Genomic DNA, 23,634 nt, shown 5'->3' with positions numbered 1-23,634 from the left:
GGTTTACAAGATGTAATAGATGACGGAAATTGCGGATTTCGATCAGTCGCTGTCGCTCTTGGTCTATCTGAGGATCAATGGCCTCAAATTCGATCAGACTTGGTGCGAGAGTTAGATGTTAACCAACAAAAGTATAAGTATATATTTGGAATGACAGATTATAAAAATATTTATAAAAACATACAATTAGCTGGAAAATGGATGGAAATGGCAAACACGGGATTGATCATTGCTTCTGCATACAATAGAGTTGTTATAAGTCTCGCTAATGGAGGAAGTGTCGGAGGATGTACTACGATTTTCCCGCTTTGGTCCAGTCCACCACAATCAGAGCCATATGAGACAATCGTCATTGCACATGTGAATGATAACTATTATATTAAAGCGGCATTACATGCAGGTTGTCCTTTGCCGATGACTCATCCACTTTGGATCACATATAAAAGTGACATTGCATCTGCATGGGAAGACCCATATGTTAGTCGTCAAGAAGAGTTTCGTGAATATTATTTTCGTATTCCTGAAACTTTTGACCTATCGAAGTAATTATGTAACGTTCAATTTATTGTAATTTGTTTGGGTGTATGGGTGTAATTTGTTTGATGGTTGTGTTAGCGTGGGAGACATAGTGTAATTTAATTCCTTATCTTTGATTGTTGTGAATGGAGCAGTGCGTAGTGAGGTGGGAGTACGGCGTGGGAGACATGAGTGCCAAATAATTCCTTATTTTGGTGGGAGACATGAGTGCCAAATAATTCCTTATTTTGGTGGGAGACATGAGTTTCAATGTGAAAAAATATGATAAAAGTAGAATCAACGTGTTATATTTGCATGGCCGGCAACTATAAATAATGGCTTGATTGGTAAGTTTAGTAAAGGTTGTCAAAAGTTGATATGATTTGGTATATTTAGCAGTACCCATAAATAATGGCTTGATTGGTAAGTTTAGTAAAGGTTGTCAAAAGTTGATATGATTTGGTATATTTAGCAGTACCCAATGATAACTTTAAAAAAGAAAATTTCCAAAATATGTAATTCCACTTTCTTTTCTTTATGGTGAAGTGCACCAATGATAACTAAAATATACTAAAATGATTTTTGGTCATTAAAGTTCTAAAAATTATGAAAAGATCATGAAATTTACTGGATCATTGTATATATTCATTAAATTTTATAAAATAATTATTAATTTTGACAAGTTTTAATTGTTATTTTGTAATAGATCGATAAGTTTAATGATTATTTATAACATCTGAAACTTCAGTGACTAAAATAATCATTTCTATATAGTTTGGTGGTCCTTTATGTACTTTAGCCTTTTTCCTTTGATCTTTTTCTTCAAGGGTAAATTATACGCTTACTCACTGAATTTTACTCTCTCTCCTATTTCACTCACTGTACTTTTAATTTTTTCAATTTGCTTATTGAACTTTATACATCAATTTTTTTTTGTCACTCGACCGTTTACTCAGTAACAAGGTGTTTACGTGGCTTATTTTAATAATAAAACTGCCACATGTTTACTAATTAAACTTTACCCTCTCTCCTATTTCACTCACTGCACTTTTATATTTTAATTTAACACCATTAGAAATTTAACGGTTGAAGTGACCAAAAAAGTTCAATGTCTAAAGTTCAATGAGAAAATTAAAAAAAATGAAAGTACGGTGAGTGAAATAAGAGAGAATAAAGTTCAGTGAGTAATCATGTAATTTACCCTTTCTTCAAACATCCAGAGGCGCCTATTTTCCAACTCTTTAAACCACATTTCCCCACTCTTTTACTCTGTTTCTCATTTAATATCCCTTTGCGAAAACTTAAGCCACTGTTTGTAACCGTAACTTAGCACGATTTGGGACTTTGGGAAATATTGAATCTCCAATCACAGAATCTTATATCAAAATCAAATGCAATGCTACCAAGAAACCTTCTTGTTTTCTTGCTGTTTCTTCTTTATCTTCTCTTCACATTCGATTCCCCATTTCTAATCTCAGCTGAAACCACCAGCTTCAATTTCCCGTTCTTCACTGTCAGGAACCTCACTCTCCTCGGCGATTCCCATCTTAAAAATGGCGTCATAGGCCTAACCAGGGAGACTGATGTGCGTTCTTCAAGCTCAGGCAGCCTCATCTACAACTACCCAATTCGTTTCTTCGATCAAGAATCCAATATCACAGCTTCTTTCTCCACGACTTTCTCTTTTTCCATCAGCTGCGACGATCTAAGCTCTTACGGCGACGGCTTAACGTTCTTTCTTTCGCCTGATAACCAAACCCTCGGGAGTCCAGGTGGGTATCTCGGCCTTGCTAACTCGATTCAATGATTCCAATGAAAACCATGTCGGTTTGGATATCAACTCGCTCAATTCAGTCGAGGCCGCCGATGCATTGTTGCAAGATATTGATTTAAAGAGAGGGAATTTTATCACTGCTTGGATTGTTTACAATAATGATTTGAGGGTCTTGAATGTTTTCTTGAGTTATTCTACTGTAAAGCCTCCGACGCCATTATTGTCTGTGGATATTGATTTGTATGGTTATCTTAAAAAGTATGTCTTTATAGGGTTCTCGGCTTCAACTGAAGGGAGTACAGCAATTCATACGATTGAGAATTGGAGTTTCAAGACTTTTGATTTCCTTCCTGTTAGACCAAAATCGCATCCTCATAATGTATCTGGTAGTTCAGTCACTTCAGTCACAATAACATCAATTGTTCCTGCATCAAATACTCCCAATAAGCACCACAGGAGGCTTGGTTTAGGACTCGGGATAGCCGGTCCGGCTTTCTTTTTCGTGGTTCTTGCTGTTTTCGGTTATGTTTCTGTGAAGAAATGGAAGGATACAAGGGTACAAAAGAATCTCAAAGCTGAGATTTTGGCAGGGCCTAGGGAGTTTAGTTACAAAGAACTGTATGCAGCGACAAGAGGGTTTCACTCCAGTAGAATCATAGGGCGTGGTGCGTTTGGAAATGTGTATAAGGCTGTATTTGCTTATTCGGGTTCTGTTAGTGCGGTAAAAAGATCAAAACACTCCTGTGAAGGTAAAACTGAGTTCCTTGCTGAATTGTCCATTATAGCTGGCTTGAGGCACAAGAATCTGGTTCAGCTACAAGGTTGGTGTGCCGAGAAAGGTGAATTGTTGCTTGTTTACGAGTTTATGACTAATGGAAGCCTCGATACGGTGCTTCATCAAGACCCTGCGAATGGCATATTGCTGACATGGTCCCATAGGCACAATATTGCTATTGGATTGGCCTCTGTCTTGGCTTACCTGCACCAAGAATGTGAGCAACAAGTCATTCACAGAGACATAAAGACGAGTAATATATTGCTCGATGGTAACTTTAATCCCAGGCTCGGTGATTTCGGATTGGCAAGGTTGATGGATCATGACAAGAGTCCGGTTTCAACACTCACTGCAGGAACTATGGGCTACCTTGCCCCTGAGTATCTTCAGTACGGGAAAGCAACAGAGAAAACCGATGTTTTCAGCTAGAAAATGGTGAATTTGGTTGACTGGGTGTGGGGCTTGTTTGGAGAGGGGAGGATCATCGAAGCTGCCGATAAAAGGTTGAACGGGGATTTCAAAGAGGAAGAAATGAGGAAGTTGTTGCTAGTAGGTTTGAGTTGTGCGCACCCGATAGTTCCGAGAGGCCTTCAATCAGGCGAGTCCTTCAGATCCTCAACAACGAGACAGATCCAATAGTCGTGCCTAAGATGAAACCGAGTCTTACTTTCTCTTGTAGCTTCACTGTTGAGGACGTTGTTTCAGACGACGAAGAAAGCAAACCAACAGCTTCAAAGCCTTGATTATAGAGTTGGATTCCATTTTCTCATCCACAAAATTCATTGATTGTATTCTTTCATTCCTTATTATACCGTCATTATAATATTACTTGATAACTTTTTTTGGTAATCTGAGTTCAAAAATAATGTATGAACTCTGTGATCTCTGCTGTAATCTGAATATACATTTCCAAAATTTGAGATGTGTTCTCTTGCTCTTTAATTTCTCCATTTTGGTGAATACACTAAAAAACACCGAGTGATTCTCACTGGAAATGGTGAATAAAGTAACATGGTATTTAATACAATGTTAGTACATTCATCATGTGGCAAGGGTAAGTTACCCCAGACAGATATTTTCCTTAAACTTCTACTTTTAGATTTCTTACCAGTTGTATGCAAAACCCATGAAAGCAACCTATATGTTTTTATGGAAAAAGATAATGAAACAAGTGGAAGAAACTGTATTCAAACTAAGCACATTTCTGCAGAAGCAGATATAAGTTTACAAATCTCAAACAAAACTCAAGCTAGTCCAATTTCTTCAGAATCTAAATCTCTGCTAAAAAGTTTCAAGTACAGATATTTTGTTTGATGACGTGGAAAGGCCAAACAAACAGGGAATGGAGGGACCACTGTCAAATATCATAGTTCTTTTCCCCTGCAGAGGTTTATGCATTAACTGGGTCTCAGCGTCCCATGTGACAAGTCTCAGTCTCAGCCATCGGAGGCATTGATTTTCCATCCTTCTTTGATGACAGCTCCTTTCAATCCCTCATCACAAACAAAGAGAAAAATATAAAGTGTTTAGAATATGTTTCAGTTTCATATGCACTCAAACAAAGAATAGATAACATAAAGAAGCTATATCATTAATGGTGGTACAAAGAATATTTGTTGGTATGCTTTTAGGGATGGATATATATATATATAGCCAAATAGGTTCTGTGAGTTGGGATTCTTCACCGATGGTACAAAGAAACCATCCTTGTATATTATATAGGGTTACGTTAGTGGAACTGGAGCACTAACTAGCAACCATCTAAATACCTGAAAATTTTGATAAAGAAATTGAACATGCACTTTCACCCCAGTAACAGGAATATGATGCCTTGTTCCATTCCCATATCTCTTTAGGCTTAAACTTTTCTATTCTTTGCTCACATGCCTTCTGTCATTTATTCTCTCATATGTGTATATATATATATAGTGACGGATTCAGGAATTAAAAAATAGGTCCAAAATAAATATTATAATATTCATTAGTTTAGGCTCAAACAAGAAACCGGCAGTTGCAGTGGGGTTGGGATAGGTGTGGGGTTGAACTAAAACACGTGTGTGGCTAAAAATGATATATATTAGTTTAATCAATAGTTTTTTAATTTAAAAATATGAAATAGAAGGTTGATACTTGATATTAACTTCTTACCCACGTCATTGGAGCACAAATTTAAAAAAAAAGTGTGCAGAATTTTTAAGTCTTGATATAATATATTAAGTGTTTGTATTTTTTTAAGAAAAATAGGTATGCAACTGCTACCTCCTGGTTCACATAGGTCCGCTACTGTGTGTATGTGTGTGTGGGTATTTTTATAAACAAAGGTAAGAGAATAGTTTGAAGAAATTACAGCAGATGATCATATGATTGGGATGCGAAGTTTAAGGCATGATGCAGCAGGGAAAATAAGAGAGTTGAAGGAAAAATGGTGACAGAAGAAGAGAAAGCACACTCCCAACAAAAGCAAACACTGTCGTTTTGCAAATCCTGGGTTGTGCTCTCTCTTCTGTCAACATGCTCATCTTCCCATCTTCCACCATGCATGCATTCACCTCTTCATCTCCTACACTGTCACATATATCATCAGAATCTTAATTAAAATTGGAGAAAAAGTTCAACATTAACTGTAAAGTAACATATATGAGTATGCTCGCAAATTAATGATCCATTTATTATCAACATATTAGCAAGTTGGTGATTGTAAGAAAAAAAATCTACAACTATTGCTAGACTCATCCAGAATAACTTAGCTGCAAAGTCTTTTCTCCCCCACAAAATCCATCAGATTATATATATTATAGAACATGATATATAAGAAAAATGGAAGAAGTATTTGTTTAGTTTTCTCAGGAAAAAACAAAAGATTTTATGGCCGTGTTGAGTTTCTTAGGTTAAATATATATAAAAATCCCTTGTAGATGATCTCTTTGAAAGCATCGGAAAACAAGAGAAAAAAACATTGTTTAATTTTCAGAATAAACTATTTAAACAAAGAAAACAAAAAAATATTAGAGAAATAGAAACAAAAAAATGGACAAAATAAGAGAATTTTTTTGAAAACTGAAGACACAAATAAGAGAGAGTAAGGTAAAGCTAACTCGAAACCACAGTGCGATGAACGAGAAAGCCAAGCCCTATGCAGTGGTCCCGGTTATTCAAGTAAACGTACTCTAACCAGCAAAGCAATTATTTTCAACAGTTTATGAATAAAAATGGTTAGCAAAAAGATGATAGGCAGTGGCAAATCTAATATTTTTTTTAGGTAGATATATATATATATATATATATATATATTTATAATATAAAACTTTTGTACATGAAATACGATATAATTTTAAGGAGAACACGATAAAAAAATTAAGATCATAATTAATAAAATGAATAATTAAAAGAAAAATATGAAAAAGATTTATGTACATCGGGAGTGCTGATAGACATAGCTAGATTTGAATTTAATTTGATTATTAATCATTTAATCAATACTTTATGATAATCTATTTTTGTAAACAAATAGAAAATTGATTAATTTTGATAATATAATTGAATATTAATTAAAATATTATTTGGAAAGAGGGATTGATTTTATTTAAAATGTTGGATAAATAAATTGAAATTTTAGAGGTACGCAGTGTGGTCCGGCAAGACGGGAGTAAGTTATAAGTAATTTGGTGTTCCTGGACTCATTTATTATACCATATTTATTGTAGGTTTACCTTTGACCCACCGTTTCTGGAATTTTCTTCCTTTGGAAAGATTAAAAGATACATACAGTATATTAATTGTGGACGTATTTTGACCGGCTATAGCAGGTGGACGTAGCACCGGCCACGCTCTGGCGTTATGATCTCCTTTGGGAGAATCTTTGGTCACTGACATTGTGCAGTGTCGCCATGCAAGTATTTGAGCACATTTGGGTCAGTTATGTTTTTGGTCACTAATTTAAAATTGAATATTTTAATAATTTAAATTATCAGATTTTTATATTTTTATATTTTAATTTTTAATTTAATATTGATTTTAAACTTTTTCCTCCGACTGTTTTGCCGATCAACTAGACCGTCAACGTTTTCATTATCCAAGCCTCAAATGGCTCTCGAATCTGGTCTTCCGCTTGGGATACACAACTATTTAAACACATAAGAAATGAGATCATAAGATTATTTAGTCAATAATCTAATCTGAATTCTTATTTACCCTCAATTTCATATCTTTCAAAGGAGTCAAAAGCTTCATTGAAAGTGGGACTCACATTGGCTGCTTTGAATAATCCAGGAGGGTTGGAGTTGTACCTGGAATTTCAAGTCAAACAAAGAAAATATTTTCTTAACATTAATGGAGGTTTGGGAGTTTCCTTTCTGGTTTTTAAAAATGCAAGTGCACTTCTTCGATCAATCCCCATTCTGACATCATTTTTATGTGTTTAGAACATTCTGTGTTATTCCCAACTGGAAAAACAGTATGTGTTTAGAATGCTTGATTGTCTTGTTCATCGGAAAAGGTGTCGGAAACATTAGACGGCGGCTAAAATCTAAGATCTGGATTAAAGAATAGAAGAGAGGATTAAAGAATAGAAGAGAGTTTTTTTTTTTGAAACAGAACTAATGCTTTAGAAAACATAAAGAAGTATTACTCTTACGTGAGAGGTTTTTATATGATAATAAAACTGTCATGCCTTGCATCTCTATCCTCTCTCTTTCAGAGTGATCCAAAAAACGATGATCACCGTTGAATAAACCGATCATACAATGAAGTAGAATCCAAGGGATAATAACAGACCAAGCCGAAGTTGAAAAGCAACGTGGGAGTGGGAGTATCAGGTCATTAATAACTGTAGAACCCCACTAATCAACCCCACGCATCAAAGGTAACTAACTAACTAACTGCCATGCCACCACTCACTTCAGCAATTCCATTATAAATTTCGAAACTGGACCCAAAAAAAACAAGTCTTTGCTTTTCACCCTGGTTCTATAGCAGCAGCACAGCTCAAATGGCTTCATTTCCTCTTCAAAAAACTCTGCAATTCTCTATGTTTTCTCTGGTTTTCACCTCCACGGTCACCTTCGCCACTGCTTCTGTTCAGTTCAAAGTTGGTGGCGACAAAGGGTGGACTAAACCCACCGAAACGACTCTGAACCTTACAATGAATGGGCCTCCAGGAACGCTTTCACGTTGGGGATTCTCTCTGTATGTCTTTTACTACCTACCTGTATATATGTATAGTTTTGCTTAGTTTGGTCGTATGTATGTTGTTAGATTCAAGTACAACAATGACTCCGTGCTGGTGGTGAAATCACACAAGCTACACTGACTGCAGTGTTGCAAATCCGACCTTTAAGTTTAAAGACGGCGAGACGGTTTTCGAGTTCGATCGGTACGGGTTTCTTCTACTTCATCAGTGGGGAGAGTGGTCACTGCAAAGCTGGTCAGAAACTGATCGTTCGAGTATGGTGCACCCTGCGGCTGCGATCAGCTCTCCTCAGCCGGCACCATCTCCTATGGAAGACGACGGATCTGGCGATGATGGGGATGATTGGGACTCGATTTGGGGGCCGCCGCCGCATAATCGACCATCAAACAGACGGTCGCATCTTATTTCATGACGCTCTTGGAGGAGTGCTGGTTATCATGTATTTGCTTATGTAGTTACTATTACACGAACTGTTCATTGCTGGCTTCGTTGATATCCTTAAAATTATTGTGCTTCTCTGTTGTTTGAAGACCTGTTCATGTCTTGTAATTTACTTCTTAATTGTTGCAAATTATCTTCTTAATTTCAGTAGCTTTTCTTGTAGGTTAATCATACAGGTGATGGCATGAAGTGTGAGTTAGTAAGAATTTTACATTTGGAGAATTGGGATTAACAATATGGAATTATAAAGAACCGTGACGTAGATTAGGGTTTAATCTACTCAATCCGAACTCGTAAAACATTTTAGCTCAATTTTAATTCAATTGAATTTCATTAGTTAAAGAGCCTGCAACTAATAATTTATAGCCAAATCATAATAATGGTAAATTTTTGCTAAAATCATTTTCTTCGTAAAATAATAAACTTATTTCTCATAAATCCTTGTCAATGAGCTTCGTGTTTAGATTTAATTTTAACTAAAATAAAATAAAAAGGCAAAATGTGTGTTTAGTACCTAAAAATTAATTTTGTCCAATTTTAGTTTTTGTTCTTTTCAGTACCCTTTAATGTTTTTTTGAATTTTTTTGAAAGTTTAGGAACTAAAACTGATTGTTTATGTATAAACGATTAGGTTTTTAACGGCGGGTACTAAAATAAAACAAAAACAAATGTTAAATATGATTTGAAAAATATTAAAAACTTACGTACTAAAACTACAAAAAATGATAGTTTAGATACTAACACGTAATTTAACCAAATAAATTTTTTGTTAAATTCACAAACAAATTATGTTTTAATATTTTGATAAAATGCTAAGATCTACTATTACTCAAATATGAAATTTGAGATAGAAAAAAAGGATATTATTGAATCGATGAATTTCGATTCAACTTTAAGTCGGTTTTCTTTTAAAAAAAAAGGCTTGGGTCAGGTTTGCAGGTGAAGGGAATGAGGTTAAACAAAGACAGATCAGAGTATATTTTATGTTTCGTTACTAAAAATTTGTCTCTTGTTGCCTGTCTCATCTTTACATGTCATTTTTTATATCTGCGACTCTTGTTTATTTATTTGCACTCAACTTTATCTCTGTTGTATCATATTTTTTTTAATCTCCCAATCACCATTAGTTAATATTGCTGATAGTGGAATTAGTTCTTAATTTTGTCTATTGCTGAGTTCTTCTATTTAAATTTTTCTCCTGTACTGGACTTAATTTTGAGTATTGGAAAGTATGTATCCGAACAATGAGTATGTTCAACTCTTTCTAAGATTTCTCATACCGTAAACTGATGTATACATGAGTGTCGGATGCAAAGCATTCCAGGAAGAGGGGAGTCGACAACCTACTCAAGTCAATTGCCAACTCTGCCAAGGAGAGAACATGTGAACGGAGTGCCAAGGGGACTTGAGGATATGTGCATCTCGGTGTTAGGATATAACTTGCAATTGTCTTATGTATTAACTAGAATTACTAGAATGCAATAATTAGATGAATGCGTAGGAGAGATTGGAAGTAGGAAGAGAATAGAATTATTGATAACAAACTTCATAACCCTTTACAATATCTTCCCTCCATATATACTCAAACCTTGCAACCAGAAAGACACAATCCTCAAGTCCCCTTGTATATTCTTAATCTGTCTTGGTAGGTAAGGCGAAAATTGTGCTTTTATCATCTGCCTTCATCTATGCCTATAAAGTATGCTTTCCAGCATCAAGTTGGATCATGGTTCCTCCATATTGAAGAAAGGACTTCAAAAGATTCAGACCGTCCACGCTTGTCGAACTTAGCCGCTATTGAAGTTGGAGATTGTAAATGCCATGGCAACAATCCAACCGGTTCTCTTGTTCAAAACACCGGAGAAGGGACCACGACATGTAGAGGTAAGGTGAAAAAAAGTAACATCTGAGTGTATCTGGATCACGAAAAGAGAGGAATTGATGGAATTTTGAGTTTTAGTCCCTTAATCTTGTGAGTTCTGACTATATGAGTCTTACTCTGCTGTGATGCAGCCGATGGAATTCGGGTTCAATGAAAAAGTATCGATCTAAAATTTCATCGAGATCAATATCATCTGCCGGTGTCATGAATGGAGACCTTTTGAACTGCAATGGAGTGAGCCAACATGCCAGTTCCCCATGCAGTGGAGCGGTACAAGGTCTACGAGAAGAACAACCAAGTACCAAAGCAGACAATAGTCACTGCTCGAGTGTACAAATTGGTGCCTCACCACCATTTTTGGTCCAAACACCACCAAGGCAGTCATCGTTTTTGACACCAGCGACAGAGCAAACCATGAGAATTCAAAGGGATAGGTTCGAAAGTAGTGTTGGAAGCGAATTATCATGGCATCAAATAACATTAGAGTTTTGATAAACAAGGACCTTCAAGTACTACTCTTAGCAATTTCAGAGATAGAAAACACTTATGCTACAAGAACTTATCTGGGGCTAAATTTTTAGTGTTTGAGATTAGTGAAAGTGAAGATGAGGATGTCAATGGATTATAATGTAAATATATTGTCTTGGAATCCCACATAATATGCTTCACATGAAGGTGGGTCCATATATGGGATGTGGTATGAACCACTTTTCGGACGACGACTCTTTATTTTCCGTAGTGTGTTCGTCTGACACTCGTGTTTGATATACGTATTAAGATATGACCTACACTAGATCCATATCTATAATAGATATCTGAGTTCGAGTATCGTGCATACCTTAGTGTTTAGATGTACTGTGTCTTGACTAATGTTTTGAGTTCTCTTTCTAGTCTCGAAAGGAACTGTAACAGCATACATGAACACAGAAAAATTATTTGGAAGATATGTAAAACATAATATGATAAAAAAAAATAACATAAGCAGATTTTTAAATTTTATTTAATATTAATTATTAATTAATCAGAATATATAGTCTCTGAATAGTTTAATTGTTATCAAAAACCAAAATAGACGATTTCTGGTTCTTTAGAGAAGGATAATGATATATTTAGCTCTGCATTTCACCTTAAGTTTGTTTGAGTATTCTTCTTTTTGTCAAATTACTTTGACTTAAACAGAAATAATGATTATACTAATAAAATTTCATGATATTAATGTCATAATCCATATGAGAGTTTACTTATGTCTTATTGTTGATGTAATTTATCAAATATTTTTAAATTTATAAAAATATATATATTTAAGATTTAATTTATTGTTAAATATATAGATCACCAAGGCTGTTAAGTAAAAAAAATATTATAAAAAAATAGGATGGAATACAATAAAACCCCTATAGATTAAAATGACAGAACCACATAATTTTATTGATTTAAATAGGTATTAATTAATCAATAAATTAATAATTTGTTAATTTAAAGAGAGTTTTTCTGATTCAATGAACTTACATTATTTTTGAATAAAATATATATACTGTATTGGCTAATTGAATGATGTTCGTATACAATATGACTAATTAAATATAATACATATTCCTAAAAAATAAAGTTCATTGTATTACGTGGTATTAGCTAAAACTTAATGTAAATTCTTGTATAATAAGAAAATCAATCACTATATAAACATCAAATATTTTTAATTAGTCAATTCAAATCAAACTAACCAATTTTAACTTCACATCTAAAAGGTATCCAAAAAGTAACCACGAAAGATTAAATACATAAAGCACTATGCGAGTATAAGAGAGATCACCCCACATTCACTCAAAAAGATATGCAACATTGGGTTGATGAAAATTTTTACTTGAAAGTTAGCCAAGATATAATGTCGAACACACTCAAGCGATCATCTAAGTGCCTTTCGACTTACTTAAAAAAAGGAGGGGATACCAAGAAATACAAAAAATTAGAGATGAAATACAACAAGATTTAAATTTTAAGAAGTAAATAACAATAGAATCATATTTTATTAAGTTTTCTTAATTATATTTATAATTTTATAGAATTATTAATTTATAATATTAAAGTGACCATAAATTTATATAAAGCGCTTCCAAAAAAATTATTATCTTATTAATTTGTCTAAATTATTAATTTAGACATTAGATCCAAATCAAGACTAAAAAAATATTATTTTGAAAAAAACACACTTAGCTTTGGTGGGGATTCTCTCGGCGGGAATTTTCTGCATACATAAGGACTCAAATCTAAGACATTACTTAAATGATATTAAGCTGGTTACCACTTGAACCAATCTCCTTGGTTTATTTTTTTAATATAAGAAATATTTGCATTGCATGAGGGAATATATTAATTCTTATTTTTCTAAATATATAAAAAGCTGCATCATTAGTGTTTTCAGAGTCATAAGCGGACATTGAAGCCAAAAGAAACTATTGTTTTTATTAATAACAAAATGTATTTTTCTCTTCATCTTTGAAGTTTGAACATTAGTAGAAAGAGAAAGACTAGGAACAACCAAATGAACCACATAATTTCCCAGACAAACCATGAAGAAGACGTACGGAAGCATCAGAGAAGGGCAAAGACAAGTTAGAGAAAATTGAAGCCAATGAATAGGAACATGAACAATTCCACCAGATATCTAACATATTCATTGTGTATGGTAAAAACCTGCTGGAATTGTTCAGGTTCATATTCAGTGGCTTCAAGTTTTCTCTAACGTTCGGCTTTGCACTCCTCTGATATTTCTCATCAGCTTTCTTTCTTAAATTCACATTCTCTTCTCCTGCTGAAAGAATTATGCACTCCGTTTGGTCTTCTCTGTCTGGTTTCAAATTTTTTGGCATTTGTATCGTTTATATATGATGTTTGGACACGGGTTTTACACGGTGTAGGAAGGTGAAAGGATGGGATTCACGTTTGAAGCTCAAATCTTGGACGCGCTAACTAACCCGGCACGCTTAGAAAATACCTGGGAAGATTGTTAGTTGAAGTTTGCCTCTAGCTCTATCTAACCTTGGCAAATTAATGTAAGATATATATATATATATATATATATATATATATATATATATATATATATATATATATTATATATATATCATTCATAGCAATGGATATTTGATCTAAATTTAATGAGTTTTAACTTCATCTTATATAGGTAATTTTTCTGAAATTCTAGTTCAGATCCGATTGAATTTAAATTTAGAATAAAAAAACATTATTCGATCTAAAATAATAATATAATTATTTTTGTATATTTAACAATAATTATAATAATATTCATCTCTCTCTATATATATTTAATTACATACATATTTTATCTAATAAAAATAAGAATTACATATATTAGGATTATAACTCTTATTTTATTAGATAAAATATGTATGTAATTGAATATATATATATTTGTGTTGGATAGGAACAAATTTTTACCTTAATAGTCGAGTCAATTTCGAGTCATATGAAACTTTTATAAAATCAAATCTAGTCAATAAAAAAATGAAGAAATATTATATTCAAATCAAATTCGAATAATCCAAAAACTCAATCCAACCCAACTTATAATCATTCTTAATCATACAAGTATATTTATTTGGGGTTATTATTTCATGTACTTGACAATGGAGAAAAATTCTATAAATAAGTTCGATTCCTAACGAATTGAAGTAGAACCTAACCTCTGAATTTTTAAACTTTAGAGCAATATTATAGATCCTGAATTCAATATCTTAATTCTTAAATTATAAAAAATATATAAAATATTTACATCTTTTTATAAAACATATTTTCTATCATCAGTGTATAAAGTATTATATAATATTTATATATATTGAGTGTTGTTAACGAATTATATATTAATATAAATCGATATGTATATTATTGAATGATTCGTCAAAGTTTAGTTATTGAGTTGCAGACATATGGTGGTAGTTATTGAATGATTTCTTTAACATTTTTCATTTTTTTACTTTCAAAGGATATAAAGTAATTTGTCGCTTTATAATTACAGTGATGATAAATTGATGATTACTTTTCTATGTTCTTTTGTTCCTTGGAATTCTATATCAATTACCTAAAATTAAATACTTTTAAAAGAAACCCACTAAGCCTGAGTTGATGGCAAGACTGGCCTCTTTTATATAATTTAATAAATTAAATGTTTATCGAGATAAACAATAAACGTCTACAATATTTTATAAAATAAATGTTTAATAATTTATTTTGTATGTTTAATTTTTTTGTTCAATAATAACATTATATATGAGAATATATAAAATTACCTTTTATCTGGCCTCTTTATATATTTAATAAATTAAATGTTATCGAGATAAACAATAAACGTCTACAATTTATAAATAATGTTTAATATTTATTTTGTATGTTTAATTTTTTTTTGTTCAATAATACATTATATGAGAATATAAATTACCTTTTATATTTTATATTTAAAAATCATTTTAATAATAATAGTTTTAAAAGAATTACAAACTAAGTAAACTCCAGTTAGGGATAGTAGATAGGTACAATTTTTTGAATTTCGTACCACACTCATTCCAATTAGGGTGCGAATAGGTATAGTTTGGTGGGTAGTGAGTAAATGAGGTATAATTTCAAAGACTATTCTATAAAGCTTAAGATTTTATAGGACATGTTATAATTTAACCAAATGTTATGGTATAATTTTTTAGAATTGAAGACTATTGTTTATGTAATTCATGAGGTTGTGTCAGTCGAGTATGGACAAATAAGGATGGGTGGTGAGATTCAGTTGGATAGTGTGTGTGATGATGGATTAAAGAATATATTCACGTTGGCGAGTGTGTATTTAAAAAAATTTCTTATCGTGAGTGGTGGGTAAATGATAGATAGAAAAATGTAAGGTGGGTATGGAGATGAGAGAAAGGTATCCGCTCTCATCCCGCCCGTTTGTCATCCCCAAATCCAGTGATTAAGGACTTACTATTTTCACCTGAGGTCTAAAGTTCGATCACCGCCAGGATATGATGTTCATTAATCAGATATTGAATTTTTTAACATACTACTTTGTATACCTCCTACTTTTATTTTAAGAAATAATTTAAAAATTTGTTTCTCCATAAATATTTATCCTCGTTATTCTTATTCTGACCAGGTCATATTTTCTCATAAAGTAGACCATTAAATATTGTCTTCTCCTACTTCGTTGTTTTAATTTAAAATTTTATAAAATTAATCCTAAAAAAATACAAATCTACTTAATTTTTAAATAAGTCCAAATTAAATACAAAATATTTAATAGATTATTATGACGTTGGATTTTGTTGCTCAATAAGAACAAGAAGCAGCTATTAGATAAAATAACGAAAGAAATAAGTTATTTGTAGACATCAATCCACTTGTTCTTTCCTTTGTGCTGAAGTTTAACATTCCAGGTAATTAATTATCCAAAAAAATCCAAGTAATTTAGGGCGTTTTTTACTAAATATCACATACCTATAATATCCCTGTCACGCATCATTCAGACATTTTTTTGATCTAAACACCTTTGCAGTAAGGTGCGCCCCCTGCGCTTTATACGCTGATGGAGCCACATGGGTAAGCGTGCCCCCTGCAACACGTTTACGTTGATCTGATGCCATGTGGGATATAACGCAGGGCAGTGGCCCCGCTTTACCTTTAATGCTGACACACGTCAAAAAGACACCCCCTGCGGCGTGCCTTAGTTTAATTACCCCTACCCCGGCCTTTACCCACCCCTCCCTATAAATACTCTCATTCTCAATCACTTTCATCACCCAAATCCTCAACCTTCTCTCAAATACTCTTATATTTTACTATTTAAGGTATATTTTATTATTTTAATATTTTTGTTTTTAATTTATTGAAGTATTTAAATTTTTTAATTATTTTATTTAATTTTTTTTGCAGATATAAATGGAAGTAATCTACTTCGCTTGGATGGAAATCATATATCGCGTCATTTTGCTGATATGATAACATTTTAACGTTTTAATATAATTTAAATATTAGTAATAATTTATTTATTTATTAATGCATGATTAGTTTTAAAAAGTAATTTTGTAATTGTTTTTTTAGGTGGGGACCGTGTCTAGATCATTATTATGAACCTTAAGTTAGTGATACCTAGCCGTGTCTTGCCGTATTTAGTAGATTTGGATTCGATCACATAGGTAGATATGAGGGTTACTGTAAGATAGAACCTACCTTATTTCTGCCTTAGTGGAGCGGTAGAGGCCGGAGGCCCACACATTCATCTTTCGTGCGGAGAGTGCACGATTACACTTGAGGATGTTTCTATGAACCTGGGGCTTCCGGTGGATGATGTGATATCGGGGATGGCGCACGGTTCATAGACTGCTTTGTGTCGGGACTATCTAGGACGTGTCCCGAAAAGTTTTAACGGTGGTCGAAAACCGTTAAATTGGTTAGATGCCAATTTTCGGGAGTGAGCGAGAACGCCTCTGATGATGAAGTTAAAATGTATGCACGAGTATACATACTGCAGCTGATAGGAGGGTTGCTGATGTCGGATAAATCACGCAACCAAGTTCATGTATGGGTTACGACTTTTGTCTGGCCGAATCACTTAGTTAGAGCTCGGCAATTTTGGTTTTCCTGTACATGGAGATGTGTCGAGCCACTGACTACAAGAAAAATGCTATCGGCGGATGTCTCCTACTGTTGCAGTCTTGGGAATGGTATCGATTGCCCTTTTTATGTCCCGTTGTCAAGAACCCATTCGTATTTCCGCTACTATTGATTATTATAAAACTGATTTCGTATATTAATCATTGTATACAGTGTATAATAATTTTATTTTCCTTGAATATGGGTCTACTGATAGGAAAATCATCAGGAGCTACCTGATGATTTAGAAAAAAAGGGTGCTAATCGATCAGAAGGCTGGCACACAGGTATGCATTTAATGTTTAAAAATCGATTTTAGATTATAGTGTATAATTAGATTATATTTTGATAAAAATTATATATATTTGTTTTAGTTTGAATGAGTGTCATATTCTAATGATGATGTGAGATGGTGATCCCACCTGAGTTGAGGGGCCCATTAGATGTTTGGATGGCGATGGTCCATTGATATGTTATGCAATCGTCGAGTGACACTCCACTGATCGCGTGCTCTGGCAATTTGGTTGTTTTCAACCAATTCCGGAAGCACCTCGCAATGGACGAGTTGCATAGCATAGATAGACGCGGTAAGACCGATACAGATTGGCTGGTGAGGCATCATGAGTGGGTCGTGCTGTGGGAGGTCGACATCGGCGCCTCCCCGTAGAGAGCCCATTTTACTGACCTCATGATTGTTTACTAAGGGTATATGAGTGGTTCAATAGTAACGAGAAACTGTTTATCCTTTCTAAGGATACACGAGGGCAGACCTTTCACGACGTCGACAGAGACGTTCACCGACATAGCACCATCGTCACCCGACTGTGGACGGAGAGCAGGTGCTTCCGGTTCATCCTCAGCTGCACCAGCAGGACCTTCACAGCAGCCACCATCTACAACGACTTTATATATCGCAACCATATGTGATGTTCCACCACCGTTCCCTTACCCGATGATGCCGCCGCCACCGTCACCTGGTTTTATGACCCCGCCGCCGCCATCACAGAGTTTTATGACCACTCCTAGAGGATATTATGGGTCTATGTTTATAGATCCGACTTGGGATTCATATGGCCACATTTTGGAGGTTTCAGCTTCATCACCCATGGCCGCAACACAGACACCTCTGTACAATTTTCACACTCAGCGATGTCTGGGTTTTATGAGTTTTCCCAGTTTTCGCAGGCCGGTGGGATAGTCAGTCAACATCTCCAGGGTCCTTATTCTTTGGAGGTTTTTTATCATCATCTTCTTCTCATCAACCTAATGTAGCTGCTCATGATGATGACGTCGATGACGATGACGATGATGGTGACAGCGAGGAGTCACAACCACTAATACAAAGAAATCCTCCTCGGACCGATAGCCACCGCCCTACAGAACACATTCGCATCGCAGGCATCGATAGATTTTATTTTTTTTTATTATATTTGTATTTAGTTGTTTATTGGACTTTTTTATTGTAATTTTTTTATTATCATTTAATACTTACTTTATTTCATTATTTTGTTGGATTTATTTTAATTTATTTTGTTAAATTGTTGGATTTTTCTTAATGTATTTGGTTTAATTTTGTTTATTACCATTTAATATCAGGTATTGTAATTTGTTATCATTTACTATTTAATACTTATTGTAAGTTTGTTATATTTAAAATTATATTCAAACCAAATTGTTATTGTTTTGATAAAATTTAATAATTTGTGTCGATAACTTTCTTCAGTTGTCATTATTGTAAGATCGAACATTAACTTGAAGTAAATGCAAATTAAAGTACATGAATTCTTATTTGATAAACAACTACATCAGTTCCTCATCAATTGTTACTTGATGACAGCAAAGCGGACATGTTTTTCTAGTGTGTCCTGGGTTTCTACAATGCCACATCTTCTGTATTGTCTAGATCTTTCTCGAATATCCATATCAGAATGAATTCGATTGGATTTTGGACGACCATGCTCCCTTAATAAGTTGAATTTGGTACAATCGGAAGCCAATCCTGAACCTCATCAGGGTCTTTGTCATTACCTATAGGGGAAACTCAAATTCATACCTTAAAAACTTCAGATAATAGGTATACAGGATCCACAAAACAGTTATAGTCTTGACATGTATGTGAGCAAACTGCTATCACATGAGAGCATGGATACTTCAGAGCTTGAAAAAACCCACAGTCGCACGTTCTGTCCCGTAGATTTACTCTTAACAACACAACTTCAATCCCTTGAAGAGGTCGCGACAACTCTGTGACACGAAACATTTCATGTCTTCTAGAGAAGCTTGTTACAGACATTCCATTTGATGCAGTAATTTTTTTTGTAGATCTGCAACTAATCTAGGGTGATAGACATGAATGCCTTGTCCAGGTTGAGCTTATCCCTCGAGCTTTCGCAAAAAGCGCCCCAAACTAAAATATGTAGTTTTTATCAAAGTAGCTACAGGTAAGTGACGTGCACCCTTTAAGGGTGAATTGATTGCCTCAGCCAAGTTGGTCGTCCTGTCCCATATCGATATCCACCATCATATGCGTTCGTCCACATCTTTATCGATGAGGCTGATGTAATCGTATCCTTCCTCGTTTTTCACCCGTAAATCTTGAAGCATTGATTCAAACGTTTGAGGAAGTAGTTCGTAACCTGATAAAAAATATAGAACTTACTAACTTGCTTTCTTTGCAAAATTAAAATGATCGAAAGAAAACAAACTACATCAGTTTCACTTACCCATGCACACAATTATTGACGCTCATCATTCTTCTTGTACATTCCATGGTAGTTTGCAGCAATGTGTCGAGACAATACCTATGTTGGACAAAGGGTGGTTGCCACATTGGACCCAAAGACTCCATTACTGCTTCGATCCCATCTCCGCGATCTGAAATGACATATTTTTTCCCTCGTGATAACATGTGCACGTAAGTTCGGAGGAAAAATCCCAAGAATATATATATTCTCCTTTAACAAGAGCAAAAACAACTGGAAGAATGTTGCGATTGCCATCTTGGACAACTACCAATAATAAAACTTGCTTGTATTTTCCATACAAGAAAGTCATGTAGATCTGGACCACAAGCTTGCAATATTTGACTACATTAATGTATAGTGGGTAAGTCCAAAAAACCCGGTAGAATTGGCATCGATCGCGAAGAACTCGATCATTATGATATGCGTAGGAGGTTTCGAAGTCCACAATTGTCCCAGGATTCAACCTCCGCACCAGCCTATACCAGCCTGGAAGTTCGTTGAAAGATGTATCCCATTCACCATGAAGTTTGACAATGGCATTTTGTTTTGCCAACCAAGCTTTTTATAGGAGATAGTGTACTCATATTGTGATTGTATAGCTGAAATCAACACAACAATAGGTATATGAGAGCTTGCTTTTACCATGGGCATGATGACTTGGCATATCACTTCAGAGTTCAATTTGGGATGATCTTGGTTGACCCCTTCAGCACAAAATGTGTAAGGACCGTTGTATACTGTTAGTTCCCATATGTTGTTCTTCCTCTTCGATACGCGAACCATCCAATTGCATCAATTTTCGCATCGGACACAGTAGCATACATATTTTTCTTTCATGGAGCGGTTGACTCTCGATTGAACAAAATTACAAATATTTTAATTTTTTATAGCCATCATCGCTTCTCTTTGCTTGAAAACTCCATGCATAAAGATAACTCACCATTATTTATTGATGAGTAATATCCATAGTTACCGAGATGAGGCATATCCGTAAATTCTGGCCCGTACATTGCACCATAATCAAACTTCATACATGTGTGCTGGAGGGTTAGATTGTTCCATATTTAATGGAACTTCATCTACTTATCATCATCATCGGAGTTGAATTGTGGTGATTCTAGGTGAATAAATAGTCCAGTCTCAGCATCATCCGCACAGGCTCACAAAGATGTTCTTCTGGTAGAGATGATGGTTTCTCCATCCTCTCCACATTTAGGTCGAAGAATTTACTACTTGCACGTCTTCCCCTTGAACTAGAACATATCGACATTTAGATCGAAAAAGCTCGTAGTGGAATGCCTCCCATTGGAGCTTGAAGTCATCGTGTCAAATGGAAACTGCACAGATTGTTGCGTCGATGGCATCTCCATATAAGGTCAAAGAAATTTGCAGATGAATTGTAACACCCATAACCAGTATAATTATACATATACAGATTATAGATGTCACCCGAATTTCTAAACCATTTTACAATTCAAAAGCGATTTAAAATTTGTTTTCTTAAAATGGTAAATGATATATATAAATACCTATCATATGAATTGTGTTTCATTATAATAAATTTAAAACAAAAGATTTTTTAAATAGTGAATAGTAAACAGTAACAGTGAACAATGCTTGTGAATAGTAAACAGTATGCCAATGAAACCATTTTACATTCAAAAGCGATTTAAAATTTATTTTCTTAAAATGGTAAATGATATTATATAAATACCATATCATATGAATTGTGTTCATTATAATTTAAAACAAAGATTTTTTAAATAGTGAATAGTAAACAGTAACAGTGAACAGTGCCTATGAATAGTAAACAGTGTGCCGATGCATTGCTACAGTACGTGAACATGTATTGATGCACAAACATCGAATTATAATTGTGTATCGATGCACTGCTACAGTAACTGCTGCAGTAATTTTCTGAAAAAATACATATAAAACTCATAAAAATTTAACCTTTCATCACTATAAAATTTACCATTTGTTTCCAAATTTATTCAACAAAACAAATCGAACATTATTTATTACATGCCGCTATCTAAATCAAATTCTATCATAGGATGTCTTACTGATATTGAAATATACCCTCGATGCTTGATGTCACTTTGAACTCTTTATTCCACTACTTGCTTTTTACCTACGCGTGAAAATCATCACACGCTAAGTATAAACTTAGTGGGGCAATTAAAACAATAACATGCAATACAATTCATGCATGATTTTTAATGTCAAATTCAAAATGCCATAAAATCATATTTCCAACTATCCAATATTTTCCATGATAAAATGATAAAATCTCTTACCATTTATCTCATAAGCTCGTAAGTTTATTTACCAAACCTTACATTTAATCCCATAAGCTCTTAGGCATATTTTACCAAAATACTTACCATTTAATTCCATAAGCTCGTAAGCTATTTTACCAATATACTTGTCATTATTCATAAGCTCGTAAGCTAATTTGCATGCTACAATTTATTAAGCAAATAACCATAAAACATAGCTCATAGCCCATATTAACCTTGAGGACCCTGGGTATTTGAGGTAAATACATGCACCGTAGTGCTAAACCTGCACTAGCTTGCGCCATAGTGCTAATCCGGACAATACACATAAGGTCGTACCCACCACCTACACTAAGCTTACGTTATAGTGCTAATTCGGACATAAACCTACACTTAGTGTCCTTACACTATAGTGCTAATATAAACTATAGCTGCTATACTCTATGTCATGCCAACTATACCCTATCTCTCAATGACTTACTTGGGCATATAGTCTATTTTATTCGATCCATCCATGGCAAAGTATATCATCATATTTAACATTGGGTAGTTCATACCTGAAATAACATTCATGGTAAATTATCCCATTTTCTAATCAATGCATTATAATTTCATACTGTGACATATCAATGTAATGTCAATTTATAAAAATATGACATAATATCATGTTGATATAAACAAGGTCGACTTATCGCAAGTCTTTCTGATGATGTATAAAACATCCATGTATAATTTCATGCATATATTGCACTCACATTGACACTTTATATCTTTCAAAATATGTGCCTCACTATGTTCCACAATAAACACTTTTATAATTGACTTGCTTCAATCACAAATCAATCATAATATGTATAAATCATAATTCATAACGATTACATATTTAGTATGTACTAACATAAACACATTTCAAAATAACTCCAAATATACTTGAACTCATTTTCTATCAAAATACTCAATACTTAATAATTCCTATAACATTTGAACCAACTTTCCAGTTTACCCAAAATGGTCCTCCTCGTTTTACCACTTAATTCTTAATACTATAATTCCAACATTAAAATATATTCCATTCAAATGCTTTTACAAAAGCATAATTACATTTAAGTACATCAACTATACAATTGTTGTACTTAAATCACTAATCTTTTCAAACTTCCAAAATAATCATAGTTTTAATTTGACTCTTTTCAATTCCAAACAGCATTTTCCAGAAAAGTACATCAATTATAACACTTAACAACAACCATCAATTTTCCATATTCGGAAACTCGTACTATCTTTAAAGAATCAGTATTTTGTATGATATACATACTGCAATTTAATTCTATTTCTTCCGTTGAAAACTAAACTCGAATAAAAATCCATCTATATAAAG

The 23,634-nt window shown here is 33.8% G+C and overlaps 2 pseudogenes; both read left to right on the top strand.

Annotated features, from left to right (window-relative positions):
• The first annotated feature begins 1,906 nt into the window (after positions 1-1,906).
• LOC120141426 lies at positions 1,907-3,808 on the top strand (annotated as a pseudogene).
• A 4,249-nt stretch (positions 3,809-8,057) lies between these two features.
• LOC120141509 lies at positions 8,058-8,708 on the top strand (annotated as a pseudogene).
• The last annotated feature ends 14,926 nt before the right edge of the window (positions 8,709-23,634 follow it).

The sequence above is a fragment of the Hibiscus syriacus genome, unplaced genomic scaffold (assembly GCF_006381635.1).
Source record: "Hibiscus syriacus cultivar Baekdansim isolate YM2019G1 unplaced genomic scaffold, ASM638163v2 tig00110809_pilon, whole genome shotgun sequence".
NCBI classification, from domain to species: Eukaryota; Viridiplantae; Streptophyta; class Magnoliopsida; order Malvales; family Malvaceae; genus Hibiscus; species Hibiscus syriacus.
This window is presented reverse-complemented; position numbering and strand designations above follow the sequence as displayed.